Source organism: Melanotaenia boesemani, chromosome 17 (assembly GCF_017639745.1).
Source record: "Melanotaenia boesemani isolate fMelBoe1 chromosome 17, fMelBoe1.pri, whole genome shotgun sequence".
Taxonomy (NCBI): Eukaryota; Metazoa; Chordata; class Actinopteri; order Atheriniformes; family Melanotaeniidae; genus Melanotaenia; species Melanotaenia boesemani.
This window is the reverse complement of record NC_055698.1, coordinates 19,986,201-19,996,131: the sequence shown is the minus strand read 5'-3', so window position 1 is coordinate 19,996,131 and position 9,931 is coordinate 19,986,201. Positions and strand designations below refer to the sequence as shown.

The following is a 9,931-nucleotide window of genomic DNA, read 5'->3' as shown; positions in this document are numbered from 1 at the left end:
CACTATAAACCACCTTATTAGAGTAATTTTCATACATGTTTAGCAGCCCTAAAATCTTCTAAACATAAGGCTGCATGTGAGAATGCTGATTTCTTCAACATTCACTGGATTTAAGTGGAAATCATCAGTGTGTATGTGTGTGTGTGTGTGTGTTGATAACAGTTTCTGCTTCTTACTTCTGATGTACATGTTGCCTTCATTCCTCACTTCTTCTCACTACCTAATGACACCTTAATGACTTGTGGGAAAAAAACATCTTTGCATTTCTTGACAGAAGTTGACAGTTTTTGAATTGGGAATTTATTGGAGCCACGAGTGTTTTTGAGTCAGCAGCTTGCTGTTGTCAGTGCTCTTACATGTTAAAACCTTTCTCATTGGGAGGCTATGTCTATTTCAGTCTATGGTGCAAAGTCTGGTCCTCAGTCTCTGCCCATTCTCCACAATCTCACCAGTATCAGTGTGTGAAAATGTTATGTGTTATGATATAGAGTTAAAACTAATCTGTTAGACAGAAAGAATATGCAGGGATTTGCAGAAACACATATTTGAACCTATATTTATAGTCTTAAATAAGTACTTGTATTTATAGTTCTGTTTTTTTTTTTAAAAAAAAGCGCTCAGAAGCATTTTTATTTTTTAAAGTGTTATAAAAATGTCCTAATTTTCTAAGTCGGTGTATAATCCCACATCTGTGCATACAGACTGGATACCTTGTCTCCTGCTGTCTAGGGTACAAAAGGTTCAGGGCTTCTTTCTTTCTCTGAAAAAAACATAGAGAAATTTTTATTCCATTAAACTTCATTACAAAAACACAACAAGTACAAACAATCAAAAACATAAAAACCCCACAGCTCAAACAGCATTTGCATCCAGGTTGATAAGATCGACTTGACTAATGATTTTCTTAAGTGTGCACAAATGGTTGTATTGGAACTATAGATAGAAAAAACATCTTTTATCTTTTCCAGCATGCAAACATAAGAAGGCTAATATGGACTCTCACTCTCCTCAGTATCATCTGTTCTTATATTTTCCCTCCAACTTCAACACAGCACCCTCTGCAGGTCATCACCCATGTTTCTATGCAGGTATTCCCATGGAAAATCCAGTCTGAAATACCTGCCCTTAACTTTCTGAATTTAATTTATGCACCATTCTTGTGTTTATATTATGTGTAAGAAGGACAAAGCATGTGTCTAAATAAGTCATTAATGGTCAAAACAAGACAGAACCACTTATAATAATCACTTATTCTTACTCACTGAGAGTCGCTTGTGAGCAGACATGTCCCAGTCTGGAGTCTGTGGGTGAGAACCAACTGGGAAGCCTCCATCCCAGCTGCAGCTATTTGTTGTCTGTGAGACACAGAGGAGAGGTCAGAGGTCAAATAAGTTCACAGGAACTCAGGGCTTTCACATGTTAATACATAAGACCGCGCAAGAAAAACACGAGGGTGATTATAATGTCGTCAAGACGGTGTTTATTCAAATGAGCCGCGATCTCACGTTTGATGGACATGTCTTCTTTACTGGTGGAAATGAGTGACTTTCCATCCATGTCCCTCAAAACAAGCAGATATATTGGACCTGAATGAACATGAATGAGACAGTGGGATGATGATGAGGAAGCTGCATTCAAAAGAAATTTGGCTTTGGAATAAAGCTTTTACACATTTTATTGTATTGTAGTAAAAAGTATGAAGTCATTTTTTATCCTAGTTTCTTGTATGAGATGGAAGTCAGTGTAAATCCTTTTATGCCAATTTAAGAGTGGAATACTGTATATTTTATTGCTCCCCAGTTTTATCTGACAACTGAAGCTACTATTACAATTATTTATTATTATTTTATAGTCTCAAAAATCAAAATGACTGATTCTATAGCATGCCAGAAGACTTTTTAATTCTCCATGAATAATATCTGCAATTTTTACTGTTAATATTAATTAATTAGCACTTAGATTTTGAATGTGCCTGTCATTGTATTTCAACCCGGTTTAAGGCTCTAAAGGCTGCAAAAACTTCCAGCATCTTGTTCCCCTAAGATACTGTAGACAGACTAAACTACATTATCTTAGCTCTAATGCTCATTAACATAATATATATGTGCTAAAGGAAACATTATTTACTTTGCTGCAAATTCTCTTGTGTTTTATTGTTAAGTACAGTAACCCAGATATTCAGAGTTTAATAAGACTGACTATGGTACTACAGAAAACATAACCAAATGCTTTTGAAGTGATATGATCTTCGGTTATGTTGTTGTGTTTCCTAATCCATATCCTCTCCTATAAAAAATGAATGTCCTTGTGTCCTTGCAGGATTCCTGACCAATAAACATATAAACAGAGACAAAGAGCAACTCCTGTGAAGATTCAAGAAGATATTTCAACAAAATGAACAAATGTTTACAGATCGAGAATCTTCAGCACCGTATTATCACTCAGGGTCTCCGGGATTTTGGATGCTGACCACGTAACTTCATTCAAAATATGAGACTCATCACAGATCTTTTCTGCATGTCATCCTGTTTTTTCCACCCCTCATTTGTTTTAAAGAATTCTTCTATATATGATCAACAAAAACCAGTAATATTTCACTATACCATCACACACAAAGCCAGGAACAACAGCCTCAGGATTTTTCCCACACCATCAACTGAGCAGAAACAGCTCATGCATATTGAAGACAGCAAGAGTCATTTCTGAGGTACAACCTCAGCTCAGTGTAGCCCCTGCTGGACATCTGCTGCACTGCAACTGTAGACCAAGATATTCATATTTATAAGTAAGACCAAAATATTGACACATTTGCAATGCTGCTTGTGGATTCTGATGCTGATAGTTGTCTGAACATATAAGCTTGATCTTTTAATTAAACTGAACTGACCAACTTGATTACTGAATAAAGAGCAGTCAAGAATCCGAGGGAACAATCAAAGAAATGGTTTTCCTTAAATGTATATTTCTGGAATGTAACCTATTTATCTGAAGCATACTCAAATGAAGCAAATGATTTCAGCTCATAAAAGCATCCAGCCCATGGAGATAAGTCTTAAATAAATGAGAAAGAACTGTAATATAACAAATTATATCCACAAACTGTTAATGTGTTAATTTTAATTCTCAGAATGACCTCAGCAGGGAAAATATTTGGTTTGATCCAGTGCATCCATCTGAAGTGTGAAAACAAACAAACATACAAAAAGAAAAGAAAACCTTTTCAGCCACTGACATGCTGAAATAAATGTGTTGCTTCCCGTGCAGGTTACATCCTCCACATTAATCTTTTTTTCACACGGCTGCCTGTCAATCTGCCTTTCCAGCTCCAGTACAAATCACTGCAGTGTCCTGTTGTTCTAATTGGCTGGAATATCAGAAGCCTTTATATCTGTAGAGCTGATGGTAAAGCTGCTGCCTGCAGGAAGCCCACAGTTTTCATTGTACAGAGAACTTGGTACATCTGCATCCAGTAGCTGCAGGTTTTTACTCCATCATTTTTTTTACTTGCTGCCAATAATTAGTCAAACTGCGTGGTGACTGATTAAAAAATGACTATGCTGATGCATAGTTAATTTTCCATTTTCAATATTGGTGCAGCACAAACAACCAGAAGGAGACAGACTCAAGTAACTATTTCATTAATACTGCTTTAAAATAAAAACAGCACAAAAATTAAAGAAAGAATCTAATGTGATAAAATATGCTACAGGAACAAATATAAGTTCAAAACAGACCCCAAATAATAATGTCTTATTTTTCTATGTAATCATATGAGATTTTAGAGATAACATTTTCTTTACTGATCCTTAATAATTAAAAACTGTACATTAAGCATATACTTTAAAACATGCAGTAAAAGGTAATTAAACTAATATTCACTAGCAGTTGTTTTTATTTTTAATAGAATTATGTAAAATATTTTGCTATTAAATTTTTGCTTGATTCATAGTTAAATTATACTATATTCAAAGTATGTAGATTTTGCTCAGTAAAACAAGCAGATCTCACATAAACTTAAGCTCGTAAAGTTAATCTTCATTACATTCACTGAAAGAAAAGATTTTTAAACTTAAATATGTTTTATCTTGTTACATACGTGTCAATACAAATTTATATATCATAAAAGTATTATTTGCTACAGACATGAGACAAATTCTGCCGTGTGTGTGTCTGATTGTATACTAAACACACACTTGAGTTGAATTAACGTGCATTCCTGCTTATTGTAGAAACACCAGAAGAAAAAGGGGGGCAAGGCTCAGACCAAAAACAAAAAAAAAAAACAAACAAAAAAAAAACACAACTGAATTTTCCCAAACTGGAACTGGACGTGAGTGAAGCCACAAAAGTTGTTTTTGTCCTGTTGAGGGGCGATGATGGGATGAAGGGTTGTGGGTAAAGCTCATTGCTGAGGTTCCCAGCCGCCATGGCACGCCTTTTCAACTTCTCCTTGCCCCTCTTGTCTTTTCATTGTCTAGACAAATGCAGTCTTGTTCATTCTTGGACAAATTGTACAATTATTACTGATAATTTTTGCATAAATCATCTCTTGTTTTATCTGGAAACCTTAGAGAAGTTACAGATTGATTCTTAGTAAGTAAAATTAGTAGACCTCATAATTTGAAAAATTAGTTTAAAATGAAGAATGTGGATAATAATAACAGTCTGATCTTGATCACATGTAGACTGTAAATGTATTTGTTGTAAGTAAGATAATTAAATCCCAATATTGAGGGCTGAAACAGATTAGCAGTTGATAAATCAAGAAACAAAAGCCATTTAATCAGGAAAAAAATCCATTAACTGTTTTTTTTTTTTGGCTTTTAAATAGAGCAGATTTACTTATCGTCAACATTTTATATTGTTATACATACATATTTTATGTTTTGAATAATTGGTTAGTTAAAACAATTTAAAGAAACAACTTTAAGTCTAATATGACTATTTTGTAATATTTGATGGCGAAAATTAATTCAAATGAAGACATAATATCTTCCCATTAATTCAACTTACTTTACTAAACTCAATAGCTAGAAAATAGCTACTAAAACAGTCCACAATAGGAGGGCTTTGCAAAATGGTTACAACGATTACACTTGATTGCCTTTTAATTCCTACAACTCGCTCTTCTTCCTCACCTCTTCTGCTTCCTCCATGCCAGCAGTAATTTTTGGGCATCAAGCACTTCACACTCTGAGCTGTGAGGAGGTGGAACTCTCAATTAGCGAGCCACGTGTCCGGTGGAAGAAAGAGGAACTCCATAAGGAGTCCTTAAAAAGTGGCCTCTGTTCACTCCTCTCTGACCTCCTGACCTCAGGGTCACAGGCCTTGATACCACCCCCCATGTGGAACTGCGCTATCGGCTCAATGACAAAAGGAGACGGACAACAAACTCCTGCATACAGGCTGCTGTGTGAGGCTAAGAAATGCACCCCTCCTCCAAAAGAAGCACTCTCCAAAGGGAGGGCTGCACACACATACTGCACACCCAGCGCCACCTAGAGCGATAATAAAGCTGAAAATTTAATCTGTGCCCAGAACTAATGTGGACCTGTACCAAGCTGAATACCTTGATGAGAAGAAATACCAATCATCTATCTTTAAATGAAACAGCTCTATCATTTTTAGCATGATGTATAAAATCACTTTAATGCATTGTTTTGAGGTATAAGGTTTTTACCTTTAACAATATCTGATACTTTTGTGTCTAAAGTTTAGAGGAAAAATCTATAGAAATTAAACTAAATAAGTTGGGACAACTTCAGTCAGCACCTTCTTTGGTTATACTCTGTATCATTAGTCACTATTTGCTGATCATTTAAATTATGTAAAGAACCTATTTATTGTATTCCATACACAGCCTCACCTTCCCAAAAGGCAAACAAAATAAAATCACATAACTTCCATCAACGACTAAATATCAATACTATTCAGAAAAGGCTATTTACTGAATAGTTAAGGCCATTCTGAAATACTCTGACTTTAACCAATTTAAATTGAGTTGGTTGTGTATTTTGGTACTTTTTATTATTATAATTTATTATCGACTTGTACTTGAAATGGTGGATTTATGTTCAACTATTTCTTATTTAAGGTAATTGTGTTGTGAATGCTCATGTGCAGGTAATAATCTAAAACTGTACACTATTTTTCTTTTAATTAGTTTGACAATGAACCATTTGTTAAAATAAGCTGGGCCACAGCAGTAGATTTGTCTTTTTTTATATCTAAGAATTAAAGTAGCTGAAATGGTTGGTAAATGACTAAATGTTGATGAAATGTGTTTCTCCTTCATTAACCAATGAGATTCTTTTCACCTTTCAAGGCCAGCCCAAGCCCAAGACAAATGTGAGTTTTGGGGCCCTCTATTACTGTCTGTAATAATTAATAATTAATGATTATTCACATACCTACCATAAACTTTTTTATTTATTTATTTATTTTTACTTTTTTATGTATTCACTTATAAAACTAGATGTAAGAACTTTTAGTTGTTGTTAGATTATAATAGACAGTGATAAAAGTTATGAAAGAAGACAACAGATTTCCAAACTTAAATCTTAAAATTAATATTCAGCAACTCTCTGTGCTGGCCTCACAGAAATGCAATAAATAAAACATCTACACAGTTATAGGAGTGTTGTTTGCAGCATGCTTTTATCAGTTAGGTATTTTTTCACCCTTCTACTGTTTTTAACCTGAAACGGTAATAAATGCAGCTACAAACGTGGCCTAAGAATGATATGCACTTTATATTCAAAGTGATATTGTACTAACTGGGGTACTGAATGTCACAGACCCACTTAAAATAATTAAATAGAGCCATATAAAATGTATTTACTGTAAACGTCAATAGCTTTATTACTTTGGTTTTAAATAAACTGTAACAGCAATGTGCAACAATAAAGACCCACAAAGACTAGAACTGCAATTAAAATCACTAAAATAAACATTACTTCATTTTTATGTTCTCTAAATGAAATAAACAAAAATCTACAAAAAGAGACTATCAATTGTAATAAAAACAAATCTATTTAAATAAATCTACAAATAATTATGCAAATAAAGAGGTGTACATCTACTTGAACTTTCCCCACTAACTATTTGTCTTTAGGTCTAGTGCTGGTGTAAGCGTCAGCCATATTGTCTTGTGGAGAACATTAAATTCTCCTTTATAGGCAGAGACCTTCTGAATACCGGATCAGACCTTTCTGAGAAGAAAGATGGTCATTCAGCTGGGTAAACCGGTGGAGCTGCTGATCCATGGTGAATACTGAAGTTCCTGAAGATGTAGATGTGGCATAAACTTCAGTGACCACTAAAAATGGACATTTAGGGAAATTAAATTAACATTTTTCAACTAAATTATTAATCTCAGAATTTGCTGTAGTGTAATGTGTAATCACAAAGTAAGAGACCGCTCTGCAGAGGATAAAAATAAACCTAAGATGGAAAAAACAACAATAAAAAAGCAATCTATGTTAGATGTCATACTAGAATAATATAAAATACTTACTCCAGTGTGTTTTTACTTGTAAGAAGAAAAATAGATCAGTCAGTGGAACAACTTAAAGCTGCTTAAGAACTTTTTATGATATGCATTTCTCCAAAAACAAGTCCCCTGTCATATGATTGCTTCTTAAAGTTAATCTTTTAGGGATAATTTGACTAGACATTAAATGTATACAGTGACAGTATTTTTCCTCACCTGATGCTATAGTCTGCTTAGCCTGAGAAGGCGGGACTGCTCCTGGACTGTTTACAGTGCTCTTGTAGCGATTTCATATAACTTATGAGTATGTTAATGTAAAAAGACAGTTAATTTTATTTACATAATGAATATCTTGTGCAGCCAACAATTATATCTGAGTCTATAATTCATTAACACAAATTCTGCTCATTGATGACGTCTCCTAGCAAACAACGCGGTGTCTTTAATTAGGTAAACGTTTGTTAAAGTAGTTTGAAGGGGGAAAAAAATATTTTTGAAAAAAGTGACCGAGAGTAGAGAAAAATCCCCTTAATCAAAGTTAAGGCTCAGTATTCCACAAACACAAAAACATTAGCTTTAATAGTAGGCGAATTAATTATCAGTTAAAAGTAATTTCCCAGCTATTAACTGGCTAGCTAATTAGCTTTTACAGGCTATACTCCACCAGCTGGATCAAAATGTCAGATATTTAGGTACCTTTCTGACTAGAGGAAACTTACCTATATCTCGCCGTTGTTTCCCTCTTCTCTTACTCCTTTCTCCTTTTATTCGTGACCCTGAAGATTTCCTTTTTGCGACTTTATTTTGTTCTTCAGCCTCCCCTTTAGCCGCGCTCTGCGCACTACCTGCTTAGTTGTGCACGTAGAGCGGATAGACAGCGAAATCAGCTTTCTGTTTACATAATGCTGGGTTTTTGTTTAATAATATAAATGTTATAATATTTTGCCAAATAAATGGTTGAATCATCATTCACGCTTGTAAAATTATTATTAATGAAAAAAATAAAATAAGAAAATAAACTGCTCTTGGGGGCCCCCTAGTGGTTACGAGGGCCATAAAAGGCGCTTAGTTCGCTTTTGCCTCGGACAGGTGTCGTGCCGACAAAAGCACCCCTACCGTGAAACGCACAGGGGGTGTAGGGACAGCGAGTCGCCTATAGATGGCGTATATTCATGTTTACTACCCTTGAGAACTTACCAACCATATATATCAGTCTCATTACATTGATTTTTAAAAAATGAAAATAAAATAGTCTAACAGTAATAATTAGATGGTATGTACATGGTCTGACTGTACTCTCAAAAGTAATAAATGCTGTGACCAACAGGGTCTGATTTACCATGGAGGTGCATATTCTGGCCGACACTCTGCTAGAATATGCATCCCCTGCTATTTCTGACTCCAGATTACTTACAGACACCAAATTCACAACATCTATCAATAATCATGGTCTGACTGTACTTGCAAAAATTAAAAAAGGTGGGACCAACAGGATCCGAGTTACCCTTCTATTTCTGGGTGAATGGGTAGTAGGACTACTTCCCCCTTGCTATTTACAGCTTGTTTGTTTAAAAATCAATTATCAAGGCAAATTTAACCTGGTGAATTACTAGCATAGTCCCTTATCTTCTTTACAAATTGCACGTCAAACATAAACATTTGGAAAATGTCTGCATCTTCTCCATGTGTTCAATGCAGCCATTACACAGTAGAAAGCAGAAAGACACATTTTCCAGGACTGATTTGTTTGTTTGATCTGTTTTGATCCATTGTAATATACCTGAATAATAATTCAATAAAGTCAAAAGGAGGAAAACAGTTTAAGAAAAATCTTTTTGTTTAGTTCCTGTGTTTTAATTCACACACACAACTCTTTAAAGATTGCAAACTATTATAAGAAACATATATTTAAAAACACGCTTCTAGAGAAATAAATATTTGAATAAATAAAATAAAAGTTTAAAATGTTTCCATAACAGAACACTTCAACAAGTTCTTCTGCTAATCAGCAAACAGCAGGCAAAATTCTGACTGCACGGGGGTAGTTAGGAAGATCTTATTGGAAGTCATATTGTCATATTTTTGTTTTGTATGGTAGTGAGAGTGCTTGATTATGCAAACATTGTATGCTGCTGGACACCTGAATATCTTCAGTTGGGGATGCATAAAGTATCTAATTTTTATGAAACAAAGGCCACCACTACTTTAATGCAGGGCACAAATACTCCTCGTCCACTGGAGGTGTCTTTACACATGCATAATGGTACCACCATCTATCTATCTATCTATTTATCTATCTATCTATCTATCTATCTATCTATCTATCTATCTATCTATCTATCTATCTAATTTAAAGTGCAAAGATGCAGAGGATCTGCCTGAACATGTGTAAAATAAAATAGTATAAAAAAGAGCTTTTAAAAAATATGAAATAGTATA

At 34.5% G+C, this 9,931-nt stretch overlaps 1 long non-coding RNA gene across 1 annotated transcript; it reads right to left on the bottom strand.

The window, feature by feature from the left end:
- Window positions 1-731: 731 nt before the first annotated feature.
- LOC121656268 lies at window positions 732-8,380 on the bottom strand. Its single transcript, XR_006013379.1, has 3 exons — window positions 8,212-8,380; window positions 1,263-1,355; window positions 732-760 (listed from the first exon to the last, which is right to left on the bottom strand). It is a non-coding gene; the product is annotated as an uncharacterized LOC121656268 (long non-coding RNA).
- Window positions 8,381-9,931: the final 1,551 nt, after the last annotated feature.